The sequence below is a fragment of the Hyaena hyaena genome, unplaced genomic scaffold (assembly GCF_003009895.1).
Source record: "Hyaena hyaena isolate Hyena2069 unplaced genomic scaffold, ASM300989v1 scaffold_472, whole genome shotgun sequence".
In the NCBI taxonomy this organism is placed as follows: Eukaryota; Metazoa; Chordata; class Mammalia; order Carnivora; family Hyaenidae; genus Hyaena; species Hyaena hyaena.
Window position 1 is genome coordinate 414,144 of NW_024081106.1, and position 22,100 is coordinate 436,243.

Sequence of the window (22,100 nt, forward strand, 5' to 3'; positions counted from 1 at the left end):
ATTTTCATTTTTAAAAAATATTTTCCGGTTTTACTGAGAAATAATTGACACACATCCCTGTATAAGTTTAAGGCATACAGCATGATGGTTTTTATTTCCATGTATCGTGAAATGATTACCATAATAGGTTCAGCTAACATCTATCTTCTCATATAGATATGATAAAAAGAAAGAAGAATAAAGGAAAAACCAATTCTCCTTGTGATGAGAACTCTTAGAATCTGCTCTCTTAACTTTCCCATGTAACCTACAGCAGTGTTAGCTATAGTTTTCATATCGTACATTACATCCCTACTATTGCTTTATCTTATCACTGGAAGTTCACACCTTTGACCACCTTTTTCCAAGTCTCCCTCCCTCAACCCCCTGCCTCTGGCAGCCACAGTCTAATCTCTTTCTCTGAATTTTTTTTTATTCTCTATACAAGTGAGAGTGTACAGTATTTGTCTTTCCCTGTCTGACTATACCACTCAGCATAATGCCTTCAAGGGCTGTCTATATTGTTGCAAATGGTAGAATTTCCTCCCAGAACTTCTTTATCCATTCATCCATTGAAGGACACTTAGGTTATTTTCATGACTTGGCTATTTTAAATAATACTGCTATTAACATGGAGGTGTAGAAATCTTTCTGAATTAGTGTTTTTGTCATCTTGGGATATAGTCTCAGAAATGGAACTCCTGGTAACTCTATTTTTCATTTTCTTAATAGTTTTCTGGTGGTTTTGTAGAGCCATTATTCCTTGAGGGGTATGTCCCCATTATCCAGATAGGAGGGGGAGGGGCCTCTCTAGGCTACTCTCAGTTTTTCAAAGAGGCTTTCTGGTTGGGAGGGGCCAGAAGCTACCCTAAGCCATGACTGAATTAATTCCCCTGCCTATGCATGGCTTGGAATGCTCAACACCTGAAACTGGTTTTGCTCTGGGGGTCAGCTCCACCTGACTGCCTCTGGGCTGGAGCACTACTGGGCCACTCAGCTTCCCAGAGTTATTGCCAGCCCTCCTGGTCTGATGAGGCTGGAAGCTTTATTTACCCCAGGTGGGGCTGTGGCTTAGCCCCTTGCCTGTGCTTGGGCAAACCAGACTCTAGGCCTAGAAAAACTCCTCCTTTAATGATCTCAGTCAGGGTGATCTGTACTCCACCAAGTGCCCTGATCAGAGTGAATCCTGAGTTGGTTGTGCAGATAAGCAAAACTACGACTCACTACTTGGGCACAGCAGGTATGAACTCCTTTTGCCAACATCCATGCCCTGGTTTTTTGCAAACCCTTTCTACCTTCTTTGTTGCAGTCAGATTTTCAGTGGTTGTTTCCCACAGATTCTCCTGCAATACTTGTGGTGTAAAATCTGAGTAGGGGCTCCCACAAAGTGTCCGATAACAGTGGAGGTGCTGGATATACCCCGGATTCTGTTTTCCACTGGAAGAATCAAAGGCTCAGGGAAGACCTTTCAGGGTGCTGTGCTGGCCTGGGAGAAGGAAGCTACTTTTACCCCATAATGTAGTTGGTCTTAGTCCCTGAGGTACACTGAGGATTCTCTCAATCTTGTCTTGTTCTTGAGGAGTTGTTGTTCTTGTGATCGGGAGAGGAGTCAGGAATGACCTATTTGGCTATCTTGGTGATGTCACTCCTACCATTTTCTGTATCTCATTGTTTCAATCAAATGTAAAACCTAAATCTTACTCTTTGAAACTAATCTACTTTTCTGATTTCTTTTAAGAATTTTTAATGCTTTGGTCTTGATATTCTGTAGTTCTGTTATGATGGTAAAATTTCCTTTTCTTTGCCTCTGGTTTTAGTATCTTAAATCAGTAAATGTGTTTTATCAATTGTAAGAAATTTCCAGGGCACCTGGGTGGCTCAGTCTGTTCAGTGTCTGACTCTTGGCTTTGGCTCAGGTCATGATCTCAACAGTTCATGAGTTCAAGCCCCGCATTAGGCTCTGTGCAGGCAATTAGCAAGGCAGAGCATGCTTGGGATTTATTTCTCTATCTTCCTCTCTCTCTGCCCTATCCCTGCCCGCTCTCGCTCTCTCTCTTGTGCATGTGCTTGCTCTCTCTCAAATAAACATTAAAAAAGAAGAAATTTTCAATTGTTCTATTCTCAAATATTTGATACTCTTCCATTTTCTACTTTCTGTATTTCTGATATTCATATTAGATATCTGTTAGAATTTCCTGCTGTTGCCTAAATGCCTCTTAATTTATTATACTTTTTAATATCTTCTAGTCTGTGATGCAGTCTGAATGCATTTTTTCTTTTTTTTTTCCTTAAATAATTCACTGCTTTTTCAACTATTTTTAAGCCCCCGTTTAAATCCATGTATTGAGTTAAATCTCACTTATTACATTTTCCTTTTTACGAATATTACTTGGGACTTAAAAATAATGCTTTTTAATTTGATGTATTTATGGGTATTCTCAAATTTGCTATTTATTTCTTTAAATATAGGAGACACCATTAAGTTGTAGCCTGGGTCTGGTCACTCCAGTGTCTGAAGTATTCTTATGCTGGTTTCTCCTTCTTGGCCTTTCTCTTGGTTCTTGCTTGTAGTTCTTTGTTACTTTCCTTAGTAGTAACATTTTGAGAATGACTCTTCATTTTCCTTAGGAAAAAAATTGTTAAATCATCTGAGGCCTAGACTGGAAGTTCATTCCTCTAGAGTTAATCAGCTGTGCTCCTCTCAAATGCTTGGGGAACAATGTTATTAGAACTATTTAATTTAAATTAAAGCTTGAGGTATTTTTGATTTGTTTATTTGTAATCACTGGGATGCAGAATCACATTTGATCCAATTTGAAGTGACAACGTTTATTTTTCCTTTCTCTGAAAAGTGACAAAGAAATGTTTCTTGCAGTTCTGTTTGGGTAGCTTATTTCTGGTTTACCCTTTTATCAGATTTAGAGATCCTTTGGGATCACAGCTTTAGGGGACAGTATCTCTACCCTTTGAGATTCTCCACCTTCATTAGGCCCTAGACTTTGTTTTCAGCTCCCCATGGCTCTCTAAATTTCATCAAGTATAACTTCAATTCTCAAGGTTCAGCAAATGACCTATGACAAAATAGTTTCACTCTTTCTTTCTTTCTTTCTGGAGTTCTACCTTCACTTAGATTTGTTTTGGTAATTCCTTATCAATCTTGAAGCTTTTAAGATTTTTCTTATTTTTCTGGTATCTTTATTTTTGGCAAGAGGTTCAGTTAAATATGTAGGCAGCCATATTACCAGAAATACAGAAATCTGTATGGATGTATTTTTACATTAGAAATCTTGGATTGCAGTGTTAGCGCCTGACTTCCAAGTTTTTACTTAGCACCTCATGGGCAGTCCAACCATACATTTGACAAATAGCATGCCTATGTGTTTTTCTAAAATAATTTCTTTCATTCTCAATATACATATTTCACCCCCATCTGTCCTTGCATCTCTTTGCAGAACAGATGAAAAACAAAGGAAGAGCAGAATGCAAAGATGGCTCTCCATTTCAACCAGCAACCTAAGTACAATTTAAGATAGAACACTGGAATGTGGCCCTAGTTCAGTAAAAGAAATATTTATAAAAATTTTACTATATGTAAAATGAGAGATCTGTCATAAGTACCCTTCCAACTAAAACTCTGATTCTGTAATTGTGCAATTTAGATTCTTCCAACCTACGGGGTCAGTAATCTCCAGGATATCTGAAATATGAGCTGCCATTCTATAATGCCCTCCCAGAGCTTAATTAGTTAGTGTTTATTGCTTGCTTTGAAGATGATAAGTATTATGTGCATGCACATAACTTATAAAGCAAGAGATTTCCTTTAGTGTTTGCATTGCCTGGATTGTATCCTCATGAATCACATTAAACAGATCAATGGCAAATTGCCATTTTTGCTGATAGGTGGATAAGAGCTCAAGTAAAGTTGTCCCTTGAAGAAACGTAGATGGAGAGAAAAAAAAAAAAAAGAAAATGAGTGTGTCATTGTGATGAAATTGTTTTAGATATATATGGAAGTCTGTACCTCACAGAATAGTCTCACTCTGCAATGCACACATTTTCTCATGATCTATCTCTCAAGAACAAGCAAAAATTTTGCAAAGAACTATATATGACTCAAATGTGTTATAGGAAAGTATAATAATTAGGATTAGTCAAGAGAAGTTCCTAATTATTATCTTTATTTTTACCCATACTTCTTTTGATTAACATAGAAAATCTGTTTGGTGCACATCAAATTTTGACCCTCCTTTAATGTTAATTAAGTTGATTTAGTCTGAAATCAAATTGAAACAAGAAGAACTTTGGGTATATTTTTTAAACTATGCATGCTTCCCTTGAACTTCTGATACCACCCTTTGGGTATCATATTTCACTCCCACTATGAGGCTATTCATCTACTACCTTCAGCTGATGCAACTCCTCAGGGTATTAGCTAAAATGGTGACTTTATTCAAAATATTCATAATTTTGGCCTCAAAATTCTCCAATTAGGACTTGGGGAAATCTCAGGCTTAACGAAGACACTGAGATTCAGTCCTCCTACACATACATCTAGTGTCTGCCTTCCCACAGATGTCTATTACAAACCAAATATGATGACAAAGGACAGGAGAGCAGAAAATAGATAACAAATTTAAAAATCTTAAAAGCGCAAGAAGAATCCAGTCTGTAGATTTGGAGTAATTGTTTAAAGTAACTTTCACTTGATAACACTTTTTTTTTTTTTTTGACAACTAAAAAGCACTTCACTGTCTCCATGTGAAAGATGGGACTTTTCATAAATTAGACTTGAAGAGAGAACAATTCTATACATGAGCTGTGACAATAGAGTGTGGTATATATTGCTATATAATTTTCTATCCCTCCAGTTCCAACTGGAGATAGGTCCAAGTTGTCAAATGTTCTAAGTAACGTCATTCTCAATTTCATCAATATTTTCATCTGGCATAAGAAATGCAAAAGAGGGACTCAGAAGAAAAGTAACAGAATTGCTATTTCTAGAGGTTTGTACAGAAACTGGAATATAAAAACTGGAGTTCTTATGTGGAAAAAATTCTATCTTTGAAACTTGGGAAACAGATTGCTTACACGAGAAATAGAAATTGGAGGCCACGGATAAGATATATTGGTGCTATGATAATCATGAATACCTAAATATCCATACAATAAATAGATCTGTGCTCTTAGCATAGTGCTAAAACAACAATGTCATATGGCAGTCTACATGCTTTTAGACCTAGCCTCCTTCTCTTGAAGGGTCTCATCACTGGTCACATACATATTAGGCATTAGAGTACTTATTCTTTGTGTGAGCTTTTTTTTTCAATTTCTGTGAGTTGGTATTATTACCATAATTACGCTCAACTACACTTCAGTGAAAACTCCCTGTAACTGCTGCCTACACAGTCATTGCCTGCCAGCCTGACTTTGCTTTTATGTGGCCTAGGGTAAATCTCAAGCAAGGACACCTACATTGGAAGTTACGAACACGGGCAGCACATGGCCTTTCCAAATATACAGGGCCTCTGTAACACTGAAATGATTCCTACATGGAAGCTACCCAGCCTTGACTTTAAAGTGATGTGGCATAAATTTCGCAAGGACAAAGTAAAAATGGAAACAACCAGAAAAGTAGGAGAACAATGAAGAAATGCAGCTTTATGAAAGTTTGAAACCAAAAAGTGACTTCCTTCAGTCATTAGAATAAAATCCAAATGCTTTCCTATGTACTTCATGCCTTATATGATCTGGCCCTTGCTGACTTGGGAGAATTCTTTATTTAGCTTTCCCACTCTAAACAACAGCATTCCAAATAACAGATCTGTTTTTCTAACATCCTGAGCTCTTCCCACCTTAAGGCTTTTGCTGTTCTCTCTCTATGGGTGCTATGGACTGAATGTTTGTGTCCCCTGCAAATTCATATGTTGAATCCTAACACCTAAAGTGATGGTATTTGGAGTTGGTAGTTTGGGAGGGAGCTAGTTCACGAGAGTGGAGCCTACATGAATGGGACTAAGTGTCCTTATAAGAGAAACTTCAGAAAGTTTTACTTTCCTGTTGCACACAGAGAGAAAAAAGCTGAACCAGGGAGCAGACTCTTAAAAGGCAACAAAGCTGCTGGCAGCTAGACCTTGGACTTCTCAGTCTCCAGAACTGTGAGAAACAAATTTCTGCTGTTTATAAGCCACCCACTCTATGATATTCTGTTATAGCAGCCTGAATGGACCAAGATAACCTGCTATATGCTTTCCTAGATTTCCATCTCACTAAATTCCTTGACATTCAGATCTCTGCTCAGATAGCCTCCCCTGACAAGCACTTCTCTTAACTATCTTCACTACGTTAGCTCTACCAGTCTTTATCAGACTTTCAATGAATGAAATAGTTCACAAATCGTTTTTCCCTTAAAAAAAAATCTAAAGAAATACATTAATCACAAAATGATAATCTCTTAAAAAGTTTTCTGTTTCTTTTTATTTTTTTGCTTCTTTTAATTATAAAGTGCATGAACAAGGGACATGAGCAAATATTACAAAAATATTTCAACAAAATATGCAATAGTTTGGGATTAATTTATTGTATGGTTGTTATAGTATAATGAATACAGGTATGTTATTCATTGTATAACTGTATAAACACAGTCATAAGAAAACCTTGTTTTTACAAAGTTGAAGAAAATCTCTTATTTACCATAATACACTAGATAATATATTAATAAAATTCTGCTACCACAAAATATATATAAAATAGAATTTAAAAATAATAACTGAGTACATGTGAGAGTGGATATACAATAGAGGAAAGCATCAGGAGTCAAAAGTAGTAAGGAGAGCATAAATTCAAGAAACAAGCAAGCCCCAAAACAAGTGGCTGCCTAAAGGGATCTGATCATCTTCAGTGTTCTCAGACTTTGGCTTTAAAAAGGCAGGATTCATTCTATACAAAGTTAGTTTGGAGAATACTGCATAAAATCAAGACCATGAAAGGGAACAATGTCAAATAAAATTTTGGGTTAGAAAAAGCAAAACGCCAGAAATGAGAGAGATAAAGAGAATATATCTGTCTCCAGCATAAAAAAAAAAAAAAAAATCACATAGAAAAAAAAACTCTAACAAAAATTTGGAACATGGATTCAGACTACATATATGCCAAGGGCAAAAAAGAATAAGTATTTAATTTAAAGTAGTACTGGAGGATCAAGGCCTGAGGTATCTCATAAAAATAAAGGTAAAACTGTGATAAATTACCCTATAACCAAGACCTCAAAGAAATGATATATATAAAATTTCACTAATATCTAAAAATAAAAATAATTCCCATATATATGGGAATTATTGTGTGAAAAATATAAAATAAGAATATCTTATATGTTTAGAGAAATACAAATGAAATAAAATTGAATAACATGCTAAGTATATCACCAGAATAATTTGAAAAGAACAAACAGAATATCAAGAAGATAGATCCTAATTAAAATAAAAAGCTCCATGGCAGGATTCAAAAGAAAGTTACATATAGATGAAGAATTACTGAATTAGATGCTGAGCTTTAAAAAAAGTATCAAGAATGCAGCTTTGAATTACTAAAAAATGGGGGATAGAAGAGAAATACTGAACAAACAAAGCATAAAAGTTAAGAGAATATATATTGTTCTGTTTATTATATTATTTGTGAGAATGATAAATATACTGATTAAGTATAGATGTTATTTAAATATGCATGATATAATTTCTAGGAAAATCATTCAAAGTATAAAAATGTCAGGTATAACATCTATCTTTGGAAAGTGTGTATTTGTGTGGTGAGGGTGAATTGGGCTAAAAGAAATTCACTATCAAACTCAAAATCTCAATCTATCCAAAGGAAGGAAAGCAAAAATTTTCTACATGCCTAAAATAAATTCAAATTAAAAAGAAACCAATTATATCAATATGCCCTATTACATTTAGACTGCTAATATGTCTGTAGATCTCAAGTTAAGAATTCCTTTAAGTCTCTGCCAGTGAACTAAAGCAAGAAAAATAAAAAATAAAATGATTGGAAATGAAGAAACAAAATTGTCTACAAGTAATAGCTGAAAGTATACAGTATAAATTTATTTAAATTAATAGTATTTAGCAAGGAAGCTAGATACAAGCTTAGTATGAAAATTAAGTTTATACTTCTACACTATAGTAGGAAATAGTCATACATTACATAAAGATACCATTTATAATTGGAACAAAAATATTTTTACAGAAGAATCAGTGTAACAAAAGAGCATATGAAACTCTTATGGAAAAGTTTATGAAAATTCTAAAATACATTAAAGAAGATCTAAATCGAGAGATATATATTCTTGGATAAGAAGACTTATTTTATAAAGATGTAAAATCTCCTGAAATTGGTTTATAGACCCAATTCATTTCCAGTAAAATCCCAACAGATTTTTTTTTCTGGATATTGATTCTAAAATATGAATAAAAGAGGAGCACCTGCGTGTCTCAGTTGGGTAAGTGTCAGACTCTTGGTTTCAGTGCTGACAGCAGCAAGCCTGCTTGGGATTCTGTCTCCCTCTCTCTCTCAGCCCCTTCCCTGCTTGCTTTCTCTCTCTCTCTCAAAAATAAATAAACATTTAGAAAATAAATAAAATCTGCATAAAATAAAAAAGAGACATAAAATAAAAAAGAGACATAAAAAGCCAAGATAGTCCTGAAGAACACATGATTGTAGAATACCATGGTGTGTGTGTGTGTGTGTGTGTGTGTGTGTGAGAGAGAGACAGAGACAGAGAAAAGATTGTCCTTTCATAATTTAAGACATTAAAAAGTTATGCTAATTGAGTCAATGTTTCCCAATTGTAGGATAAGACACAAAATTTTTTTATATACAAATAGTTTATTGTTAAGTTGGTTTCCATATAACACCCAGTGCTCATCCTCACAAGTGCCCTCCTTCATGCCCATCACCCCCCTCCCCCCCACAACCATCAGTCCTCAGTTTGTTCTCAGCATTCAAGAGTCTCTCATAGTTTGCCTCTCTCCCTCTCCCCCACTAGTGTCCCTCTTCTTCTCCCCCATTCTTCTTCCCCACGGTCCTCTGTTAAGTTCCTCCTAATCCTCCTATATGTGCAAACATATGGTATTTGTCCTTCTCTGTCTGACTTATTTCGCTCAGCCTAACACCCTCAAGGTCCATCTATGTTGCTACACATGGCTAGATTTCATTCTTTCTCATTGCCATGTAGTATTCCATCATATAGATAAACCACATCTTCTTGATCCATTCGTCCGTTGATGGACACTTAGGCTCTTTCCACATTTTGGCTATTGTTGAGAGTGCTGCTATGAACATTGGGGTACATGTGCTCCTATGCATCAGCACTCCTATATCCCTTGGATAAATTCCTAGCAGTGCTATTGCTGGGTCATTGGGGAGTTCTATTGTTAATTTTTTGAGGAACCTCCACACTGTTTTCCAGAGGGGCTGTACCAGTCTACATTCCCACCAACAGTGTAGTAGGGTGCCCATGTCTCCACATCCTCGCCAGCATCTAGAGTCCTCTGATTTACTCATTTTAGCCACTCTGACTGGTGTGAGGTGGTATCTCAGTGTGGTTTTGATTTGTATTTCCCTGATGAGGAGGGATGCTGAGCATCATTTCATGTGTCTGTTGGCCATCTGGATGTCCTCTTTGGAGAAGTGTCTGTTCATATCTTCTCCCCATTTCTTCACTGGGTTGTTTGTTTTTCGGGTGTGGAGTTTGGGGAGTTCCTTATAGATTCTGGATATTAACCCTTTATCTGATATGTCATTTGCAACTATCTTTTCCCATTCCGTTGGTTGCCTATTAGTTTTATGGATTGTTTCCTTTGCCATGCAGAAGCTTTTAATCTTGATGAGGTCCCAAAAGTTTATTTTTGCTCTTGATTCCCTTGATTTTGGGATGTGGATAAGACACAAAATTATATAACAAAGTTTTCAAACACCAAGTCATGGATATAAGAAGACTGACATGACAGACAGATGACACTGGCATGGCAGATCAATAGGGAAGAATAGAATCATTTAATGAACAATGTTGGCACAGTCAATCCTATTGTCAAGATGTAGAAGAATGGAACAATATCTACATTACACCATATTAAAAAAATCAATTCCAGCTAGAATCAAGAAAAATGTCAAAGATAAAACTTTAATCTTTTTTAAAAAAGAACATATAAGAATAATATTTTTGACTGGTCTAAACCCCAGGATTTCTCCAGCTAGAAACATTTATAATCTCTCAAGGTAAGGATTGAAAAAAATGCTATACATTAAAATTCAGAATTTCTATTTATTGAGCAATATAAAAAGAGGCACAATGAGCCAAAAACTAAGAGAAGATAGTTATGTTTAATCAACAAAACAATAGTTCTCAAAATATATTAAAAATTGTCCTAAAAGTCAATATGTTAAACAAAGTATAAAAAATTGGTCAAATATTTGATCAGACTTTTACAGGAGATGAGAGATAAATAGCCAAAAATACATAGGTGTGCTCAACATAATTAATATTCACTAAATTGATTATTAAAACTACAGTGAGATTCCATTATATATCCAACAGGATTAGGAAACAGAACAAAAACAAAAACAAATGGAAATCTCAAGTAAGAATTTCAAATGTCAGGAAGGTTCACAGGCCACTCTAGACATAACTTCTCTGTGATTATTAACTGTACACACACTGATGAATAGTGCTGAGGATAGATCTTTGAATAGATTAAGAGAAGATTCATGTACAAGTGTGCTTGGCAGCATCTCTTTTTATTAAAAAATATAGAAATAAAAGCAAATGCTCAATGTGCAAAAATTATAAATAGTGGTAGATTCACATGTGAAGTACTATACAGCAAAGAAAATTAACAAACTGTGGATTCACACTTGAACATGGATAAACTGTTCTAAAATTTTTGAGTGTGGAAACCTATTTCATAAAAGAACCTGTACTATAAGATTCTATTTATATAAAGTTCTAAATCATATATAAATATAGATACATAGACACAGGCACACTCATCCCCTATTTGCATAGACACACAGACACATAGACAGACAAAACTGCAAAGAAAAACAAGGAAATGGTACACGTGACATTTAGGATAATGGTTTCCTTTGTTAAAGAGGGAGGGGAATGTATCATGGGTACGATTATGAAGATGAACACAGAGACTTCAAGTACTGGTATTTTATTATTAACATAGAGCTGTTCTAGCTATATAATCATGTGATTTATTATTCTTTAAGCCTTTTCTATATTTTATGCTATTTTTATATAGGAAATAGGACTGAAAAAAAGCATTTACAGTAGAAGATTGTAGCCTTGCAAGTCTAAAAATTATAACTATGGTGGATAGCATGAGAGTCCTGAGGGTGTGGTATTTTCCATATACATTATAAATTCATTGTCTCTCAACTTATTTAATTATCTAAAATGATGATAATATCACTTAAAGAAATTTTAGGACTATTTTTAGTTGGCTTTCTCAATCTCCTTCTTCTACTTCTACCCAAGAATCGATGTTAACAATTATGTTAATATTTTTCTTAAAAACTTAAGGACCAAGAATGATCTGACCTCCCACCCTTTCATTTTATAACCTCTCTAAATGAAATCAGCTATGTCACTTAAGCACTATCAGGCTCTGAGCAAATCACTCATTTATTCATTTATTTTTATTCACTTGATCACTTAAAAAACACTTACTGAAGTCTACTCTATGGCAGACACTGTGAATACAAAGATAAGTAAAGCATAGATTTGCTGGTCGTAGCTCACAGCTGACCAGAACAGGACCTTTCATTCATCAACAAGTAGGATCTAAAATCATGCTTGGTTCCCTAGTCTTGACTTACTTTTCTTTCTAGTACATGTTTGAAATCCAGCCAATGTCCTTATTCTACATATCTGTATGACATCCTAAAAACCTGATTTTCAAGAGCTGTTTGTCACTGTCCTATCAGGAAAAGAAGAAGAAGGAAAAGTCTTGACAAGCAACCTGTTCCAAGCATATTCCCAGAATCACGTAAGTGTTTCTGTGCCTAAGATTTCCTGCCATCTTCCCCCTGCCTTCCCTTCAAGAATCCATGGGACATCCCATTGGCCTGATGGCAACTCTCCCTAAAGCCAGGCCATTTTCATTTGTACAGTTCTCTGTATTTTTCCTGTGCTGCCATTCAGTCTCAACCCTGAAATCCTAGCTCGCTTCAAGATTCAACCCTCAGGGTTTCTAACACTGTCTTTCTTTTAATAAGACAGAAAACCAAATGCCTGTGGGAAAAATAGCCTCTGGGTAGTCACTGTGTTGACTTAGCTTTGGAATGCTTTCTAATCCTACATGAAGTCTTTTACAGAGAGTACCTATGGGAAACCTTCCTCAGAATGTGGTTGCTTAACATTTCACTTTAGAAGCAAATGATTCTTGGCTAAGCAAGCAAAATAGAAAGCATACCACCTCATCTGAGGCTAAGTAACTGACTTTTACCATCTGAGCTTTGTTTTTCAGGATCTCACAAATGCCTACTTATCATATTTTATAGCTGGAAACTTCTAACGTCTCTAATCAAACTGCTAACCTGGCATTGTTGAGATTTGAAGAGTGGTACTTTATCTAAGCATCAGAAATATGTGTGCTGCTCCCCTTCATTGCTATATTCAAGAAAAAAAAATTCTCTAGAGAGAAATGGACAGATCCTGTACAAATTATAGTAAAAGGATGCTGTATACATATTTTCAAAATTAGAATTAGATAATGACTAGATTTAATAATGAAACAAAAATTGAGGCAGTCATCACAACATTGCTTAATGATACTATCTTTTAATAAATCATAAACAACTTTTTAAAGTAGAGCAGTGATATTTCAAAATGAGACTATTTGAAACCATAAGTATAAAGTTCATTTCCATACATATTTAAAAGCTCCCAGTGTCTTTGAGTCCTTAAGATAGATGCTATGGGGGATAAAATGATAAATCAGAAGTGTTCTTTGCCCTCAACAGGATGGGATTCAAGGAGAGTAGATAACACATGTATAAAAATATCTAAAACAAAGTGTAGAATTAAGCTAATACTCTAATTGAGGTATGAACAAAATTCTTTCAGCTGAGAATAAAATTTTTACTCATGGCTATGTATGTAAGGAAAGAAAATAATGGATAACAAAAAATATTAGAGAATATAAGGTTTTAGAAATAGTTCGTCCAGGTTTTTTTTAGGATAATGGTAATTATCATGTAAGGAGTTAAATATTAGGATATTAAGGCTAAATTTTATGTGACAAGTCATACTATTGAAGGCTTTTAATATTATATGATTTATTTGATGGGTAGGTCATAATTATAACCTCATTTCTTTAAAAGTAATCTAGCTGGGGCACCTGGGTGGATCAATTGGTAGAGTGTCCAACTTCCACTCAGGTAATGATCTCACAGCTCATGGGTTCAAGCCCAGGGTCAGCCTCTGCTGACAGCTCAGAGCCTGGAGCTTGCTTTGGATTCTATGTTTCTCTCTCTCTCTCTCTCTCTCTCTCTCTCTCTCTCTCTCTGTCCCTCCCCTGCTCATGCTCTGTCTTTCTTTCTTCCAAAAATAAATTTTAAAAAAATTTAAAAATAAGTAAAATAAAAGAAACCCAGCTGTAGAATACACATTAGAAATGGAAGGGAAAAATGAGGCTGGAGATGATGGAAGAAGCTTTTGAAATGAGGTATGAGGAAGTCTGGAAATGTGGAAATATCTATAGAAAAGAGCAATAGTGATAATTGCAATGATATTTCGACTACAGAATCTATCAAATTTAACAAAATAATGGATGTGGTAGTGTTAAAAGTATAGAGTCAAGAATTCAATTTAGCATTTTTAGTGCTTGTTATTTCAGAGAATATGTTGCTTTCTGGGTTCTTTGATCAAAGAATTATAACCTATAAAACTAAGAGGGCAATAGCATCATCAATAGCAATAGAGAAAAAATTGTCTTTAGGGATAATCTGATAAGTTTGGTGTAAGTACCAGTTGAGTTTGACATGGCAGAGACATTAAGGAAATAGATGGAAAAAGGTATTTGTAAATTTAGATGGATAAGTGGAGAATGCAGGAGACAAGATAGATAATGTGGGTGTTGATTCATATTAGAGAAGTGATCTTTGAAGCTGTAGAGAGTACACATAGAGACTATATATAGGAAAAGAAAAAAATTCTTCTGAACATTGTTTCCTACATTTAAAGTTTTAAAAGGTGAAAAGGGTACTAATAAAAGAGATAGGAAAGTTACCAGACAGCTGTTACGAGATATGAAATATTTCAGTGTCTCAGAGGCTAAGGAAAGGCAGAATCTCAAGAGGTAGGTATGGTCCTATAGAGCCAAAATGGAAAATATTATTATGTAAATTGGCCTACTGGAAATGATGAGAATGAATTTATTAATAACATTTGATATCAGTTTATGTTAAAGGATAAAGAAATCAGAATGTAATTTTAGTGACACACCAGTGATAAAAAAGCAGGGACAATAATATTGATGACATTTAGGATAAGTTTTACGGTGAAAGAAAGGATGATACTACAGAGGTAGGTCAAAGAGAGACAGAGTCTAAGTGGCCACAATCAAGTGCTCCTGCCCTATGGCCTGATTACAGGGTTCTCATTTGGAGGAAAGGCAACCATGCCCCTGCTCCTTTCCCATCCCTCTGGATTTGTCACCATTTTGCACTCTTAACACCTGCCAATAAAGGTTGTCTACACTAAAAATAAAAACAAAAGCAGTGCAGTTCTGTATAAAGAAAAGAGGAAGATATGTATAGAGGAAGAAATTGACAGAATGAAGTATCTTGGTTGATTATTGTCTTTTGGAAATTTAGTGTTGTTTTACTCATTCCTTACCCAATTTCAGTTTAAAAATGTACTCTCCCATTCTTGGTTTTTGTGATAGAGGTAGAGTTGACTTCAGATCCTCTTTATTCCTTGCCTTTCCTAATTCCAGGTCTCATGCATCCAGATCTGATCAGCCAAGCACTTCTTCCAACTGGTGAAAGAGACTGATTTAGGAATGGCATATGATCCAAAACTATTATGTAAGAGACACTGAGACTGAATTCTTGGGTTTTTGTGTGTGCTAACATGGGAAGTAGACTCTTATACTTCTTCAATACCTGGTGATTGACTGAAGTGACTCTGGAATTTCTTGAGTCTTCTTTCTGGGGACTGAACATGAAGTCAATGGAGGAGAATGCCCACAGGGAAAAGGGAGAGAAACACAGTCATCATGGAAACGTTTAATCAGTGTATCAGTCCATTCCTAAAGCCACTTATAACAGTTGGATTTTCATTGAAATGAATCTATGCATTCTTATTACTGCCTTAATTTTAAATTGGGTTTTAATCACTTGGCACTGAAGGAGTGTTGGATAATACACAGGTCTCATAGAAGGTAAAGGAAGCGAACTAAAGTGAAATATGGGTTTTGAAACAGTGGAAATAAAGAATGGATATATTTATATTTATATAATTAAAGACAGTAACATTAAAAGGCTCTTCTTAATAGAGGAGACAAGAATAGTTCATGAAGATAAAGGAGTTGCAAATTAGACTGGAGATTTGTGCCATTTAGTGTGCAGAGTACACAAAAGAGCCAATAAGAAGTAACTGAATAATTGCTAAGTTACAGGGGAGTCCAGTTGAGCTGGCTGCCTTTATCTGATTTGTCCCAAATTAGGTCAATATACTCTAAAACTGCTGGGCAACTCAAAGTAAGTATTAAAAAGCAGGCAGTTAGGCTTGCAAGTATCAAGACTGATAGAAAAATTCTAGGAGAGAAAATTCTGTGATTTTGAGATGCTTGGATCAAAAACCTGGCTGGTCATGATTTTCAGGTGGATAAGGAGGAATATGTAGTGAAAATAGAGACATGGTATTTACTATAAGAAAAGTGAGAAATCAAGGGACAAGTCCTTTTACTAGAAGTGAAAAGAATCGAGAGAACATAGAAGGTGTTATCAGAATAGAGGATTTTAAGTTCTCAGAGTTTGAAAGCTGACTAAGGCTCTGTGATGTGTTGGGTTGAAGCTCTTTCCCTGGGTGGCTGAAAGAGATGACATTTATAAAAATGAGAACTTAAAAAAATGACATCACACTAAAGGAATATCAAATAGGAGAGGAACTCGCTAAGGAAATTGGCACAGGCTCTTTGTACAAGATGTCCATAAGCCAAGTGCAAAGGTTACTGAAGCTAGGGCTTTCAAGGTTAGCAGCTAATCAGTCTGTCTCAGGATGGGGAGAAGGTGTGATGAAAAGATGGAATGGATTTCCAAATAAGGGAAGTAGAATGCTTATCTAAATGCGAGTATGCTGAATAAGTTTATTTTTCTGTGTTAAAATGTACTGGGATTTGTTTCAGTCTGATATAGAAAGACATGCAGACATGGAAATGATTGTCATGAAGGAAGTTTACTCACAGATTTCTTGAAATAAGGGAACAGCATAACGCCCAGGGCTGTATGGGGGCAGGATCAGGATTGGTCAGGAGGCAGAGGGGTGAGAGGGAAGATAGTGACCCAGAGCCTGCCTTAGAGTTTTCACAGAAAGAAATGGGTAGGTAGGCTGAGTAAAGCTTAAGATTGGACAGTTTGAGTCATTTTGGCTGGCTTTTGACTATAGACATGGTGCCTAATTGTCTGGTACCTAGCCCCAGGGTGATTTAAGGCAGAAGAAATAGTGGTCTGGTGTGTGAGAGTTTAATAAAAGAGATGGTTGGGGATGTGGGCTCTGGTGTTGGCTCATTTGCATATCAAAGACATTCCCAGGGGCATCATTTGCTGTTTTTAGGAATTAACTAATCCTGGGAGGGGCAGTGTCTCCAGGGTCAAGACCTCAAATGCCAGACCATCAAGAATATAGACAAAACAAACTCTTTAACTATGTATGGAGCTAGCTGTTAACTAGACTCATTGGTGATAATTTTGCAATGTATACAAAAATAAAATCATTATGCTGTACATCTGAAACTAATATACTACTGTATGTCAAGTATATCTCAATTAAAAAAGAATATAAGCAATAAGAAAATATAATCAATACATCTTTCATTCAGTTAGCTAAAGAGAATAGAAGTGGTAAATTATATTTTCCTTTCATTGGCTGGTTTAACTCTGAATGCAAATTTATGACAATTTAAGATTTAGTTAACTTTCTTAAAGCCAATCTTAGAATCGTGAAGAAATTTATTGTTTTAATAATAACAAAGTTAATTATTATTTTGAGTGTTTACCAGGCACTATGCTCAGATCTTTATATATGTTATAATATCAAATCCTCATAACCACCATATTGGGGTGAATACCCCTATTGACATCTAAAAATACTGAAGCCTAGATCATTTAAGTAACTTGCCCAAGGTCACTGGGATATAAATCCAGGCCTGTCTGAATTCAAACACCAAGCTTCTCACTGCTATAGTGGTACATTTCCTATGGGATGTTTCGCTTACTGAGGAAATCACCCATTCCATGTAATTCTATAAAGGCACAGTTATGATAAAATAAAAGGAGTATAGCAGTTGGTATCACCTCACTGATTTGCTTAGAATAAAACCAAATTTCCATTAGTTTTTCACTCTTAATAAAAGCAATCCTTACAGTGATACAAAGCATGCAGTCCATCTTAAGCTTTTATTTTGAACATGACAGTGGCATGTAATTTAAAGAAAAAATCAGCCTACCACTAAGTGTATGAGGCAATAAATCTCAGGTCCCCAGAGCAACATTTTTCTGCCACCCCCTTCCTTCAGACATAAAGAGATGTGGACTCCTGCCAGCAAAATATAATAAAATATAAGAACAGTTATAAATGAAATACAATCAGAGGCCTACAATCTGCTTCTTTGCTGGCCTGCTTTATTCCTTCCTTGAGGATTCTATTTCTTCCTCTCCTTCACCATGGTATTCCATTTCCCTTGCTTTCATTTTCCTATTTTTGCCGCTATTTATAACATCTGCCCTTTCCCTTTTATTCTCTTTTATGTGTTTTCTTTCTTGTTGAAGGGGGAAAAAAAACCTGTGATTTTATTCCTATGTGTATTCAGACTTAGGGTTTGCTTTTTCTGTTGCCTTTTACTACTTTTTTTTACTGGATTTTCTTTTTCCCTTCTCTGTCTTTTGCCTGTATTGACTTTGAATCATGGCTTTGATCTTACTCCTAAGTTGGAAGGAGCAGTTTCCTATGGACTATCATGTTTAGTGAATTTGTTTTTTCTCTTACCAAAGCAAGTCTTAACCTTGCTCTTGAGATCGAACATCCAAATCCTCAACGGCCAAACTATATTGAAGTTCACTCGTTCACTTATGCAGACAAGAATACATTTGTTCATTTACTCTCTCTTCTGTCTGTCTATCCATCCGTCCACCTTTCATCAAGTATTTATTGAGCATCTTATATTCATTTCTTTGATCAGTCAACGAACATTTACAGAGCACCTATGATGTGCCAGAAACCAGTGACAAAAGGGGAGGAGAGGTAAGTGCAAGATATAAAGGCAGCATTACCAGTAGAGACTGTTTAAATTAAATTAAATTAAATTAAATTTTTTAAGTTTATTTATTTAGTTTGAGAGAGAGCAAGTAAGGGAGGTGCAGAGAGAGAGAGAGGGAGAGAGAGAATCCCAAGCAGGCTCCTCACTGTCAGCGTGGAGCCCTACGCAGGGTTTGAGCTCACAAACCATGAGATCATTACCTTAGTCAAAACCAAGAGTTGGACGCTTAACTGACTGAGCCACCCAGGAGCCCAAGCCAGTAGAGATTTTTTAAAACAACAATAAAGTCAACTAAAAGTCTGCTTTTAATCATCATCATGTGCTGGGAATTCTAAACAATACTAAGAGGCAAAAACATCCTCTCCATGAAGGCTGTCCACTCCCACCACTTTCCATCTCACCCTTAGGTGTGGTACTGCCTAACCTAGAACAAAACAGATAAAAGTCTCTGGCCTTGGGGCGCCTGGGTGGCTCAGTCAGTTAAGCATCCAACTTTGGCTCAGGTCATGATCTCATGGTTTGTGGATTCGAGCCCCGTGTCAGGCTCTGTGCTGACACCTAGCTCAGAGCCTGGAGCCTGTTTCAGATTCTGTCTCCCTCTCTCTCTGACCCTCCCCTGCTCACGCTGTCTCTCTTTCTCTCTCAGAAATAAATAAAACATTAAAAATTTTTTTTAAAAAGTCGCTGGCCTTTTGAAGGTTATATTCTAGTACAAGAGAGAATATGTGTATGTATACATGTTTGTGTGTAAATATGTAATTACATATAAGTATATATAATTGTGTAAATATATGTGTGTATAATTGTATCAATTTAATTGGACATACAGATTAATCCTACCTGCAAAGACTAAGGGCAAATAGGAGATTCTACAGCTATGCCACAAATTAGTAGAACAGGAGTTGATAAATCCATCAAGGTATTATCTGCTGATAGTCATGATTAAGATTAATTGGATTTCATATCATCTTCTCTCACTCTTCTTAGGTCTCATCAGGCATTAGAATCACTCAAGGGAGTTTTTAAAAATATAGGTGCCCTGGCATCTTTCAGAAAAATTATAAATTGTTTTGCTCTAGAGTATGGCCTAGGTATTAGTGTATTTGTTGCAAGTGTAGCAAAATCAGGCTTTTGTTGTTTCTCCAAAGATAATGGGCTTCCTTGGGCCCTGAGAAAACCTATAGTTTTGGGTGATAGGGTGGCAGAAAATGTACACATCCCCCCTCTGGACAGATAATAAGATATTGCCATGTATCATCTCAGTGAAGAGTAGGTATAGATAGGCTCACGTTCTGACTAAGAGATTCAACTGGCAGGACTGCTGGCTTCTTGCCCCAAGTTTCGTTTCAGAGGACTCTGAGCAGGAAAAATGGAGAAAATTGTGACAACCTCTGGGAGACTAGAAGTTTTAAACTGTGTGTGGAGGGTAGTGAACCGGGACAGGCAGCAGTCAGGTGTCCTGAGGTTAAAATAGGGTGGGAAAGGTTGGAAATTTTTATCTTTTTCCTTTCTTTTCCTTTCCTTTTCCTTTTCCTTTTCCTTTCTTTCTTTCTTTCTTTCTTTCTTTCTTTCTTTCTTTCTTTCTTCTTCTTCTTCTTCTTCTTCTTCTTCATTTTTTTTTTTTTTTTTTTTTAAGAGAAAGATAGAGTCGGCAAGGGCAGAGGGAGAGAGAAAGAGAATCATAAGCAGGCTCCAAACTCCATGCAGATTCTGTTGTGGGGCTTGGTCTCAAAACCCTGAGATCATGAACTGAGCTGAAACCAAGTCAGACACTTAACTGACTGAACCACCCAGGCACCTAATGACCTTTCTTCTTGACTACTGCCTGTGTGCAAATATTACTTGCCCTCACATGTGGGTTGAGGTATGTTAGGAATAGGAGTTAGAGCTGATGAAGGAGCCAGCACTTAGGAGGAACAGAAATGAACTGACATTCATCAAATGCTTCCTCATTTTCTCTTTTCAAACTTGAGGGTTTACAAATGAATATCTCTTCTTCCTGGACTATGAAGAGTAAATGCCTAATAAGAGGGTTTCTTTTATGCAATGGAGAGTGTGATTGGATTGGGTTTCCTTGGATGCAGTTTCCTTTGTTTTTTTCTATACTACTCCTTTGGATTTATCAGACTGACAGACACTGGGTTCTAGCCCTGCTTAATCCTCATTGCCTGAAAAAAAGTAGCTAAGGCCTCTGAGGAAAATAAACTCACAGGTCAAAATAACAAGACACTTAGAAGATGCAACAATTTTAAATTGCCATTCCAACGTGAGGGAGTGTTAAAAAAACATCTTAAACCCAGAGAGTATCAGAAGGATTGTGAGAAACTCATTAAATCTTTACATGTAGTACTTAAATCAGAAGAGGAAGTAGTGAATGAAGACAAAGAAATGTGAAAATACATTAATTTCTAATCCTATTAAAAGAAAGTTATCAATTTTAAAAAGAAAGTACTCAATCAAAATGTAAAAATGAACACAATACAAAAATAGTAACAGGTTTTGGGGCACCTGTGTGGCTCAGTCGGTTGAGCCTCAGACTTCAGCTCAGGTCATGATCTAGCAATTTGTGGGTTCGAGCCTCGCGTCAGGCTCTGTGCTGACAGCTAGCTCAGAGCCTGGAGGCTGTTTCAGATTCTGTGTCTCCCTCTCTCTCTGACCCTCCCCTGCTCATGCTGTCTCTTTCTCTCAAAAAAAAAAAAAAAAAAAAATTAAAAGAATTATAAAAAGAACAAAAATAATAACAGGTTCAAATACATCAATAATTGTAAATGGAAAACTTTAATTGGTTCAAAGACAAATTCTGACGGACTGTGGATAACAATGAAAATCTTTCTGCTAATTACAAGAGACACCTAAAGCATAGGGATAAGCACATATTAGAAGAGAAAGATATAAAAATATTACACATGAGTACTAACACTAAAAAAAGCTATATTAATATAAGGTAAAATACACTTTATGGCACAAAATTATTGGGGTAGAGAGTTTCACTATCTATTGATCCAATTTCAATTTGCCAAGAATATGTAGTTATGATAAGTAAATAAATAAACAAACGCAAAATAAATGAAGCATAAATTGAAGGACTCATAGGGAGAAATTGATAAATCTATAATTTTAGTCATAGTTTCAACACATAGCCTCTATTTATTGATGGTTTAGGAATCTAAATAAGCGAAGGATGTATAGATCTTCACAACATAATTAACAAACTTGCCCCAATGGACACAGAGTTCTACATCTAATAATAAAGAGACACTCTTTCAAGCACCATGCAACATCATTAAAAACTTGACCATGCACTAGGTCACAGAGAAAACCTCAGAAAGCTTCCAAGACAGGCAGTACAAAGATCATAATCTTTCATCACAGTGTAATTAATTAACTCTCGAGTTAATGGAAAAAACATAAATGAAAATGTCCCACATATTTGGAAATTATAAAACCATATTGTTAAACAATTCATGGTATAAGAATTAATTATAGGGTCTCCTGGGTGGCTCTGTTGGGGAAGTGTCAAATTCTGGATTTCAGCTTAGATCATGATATCATGGTTTGTGGGTTTGAGCCCCTGGTAGG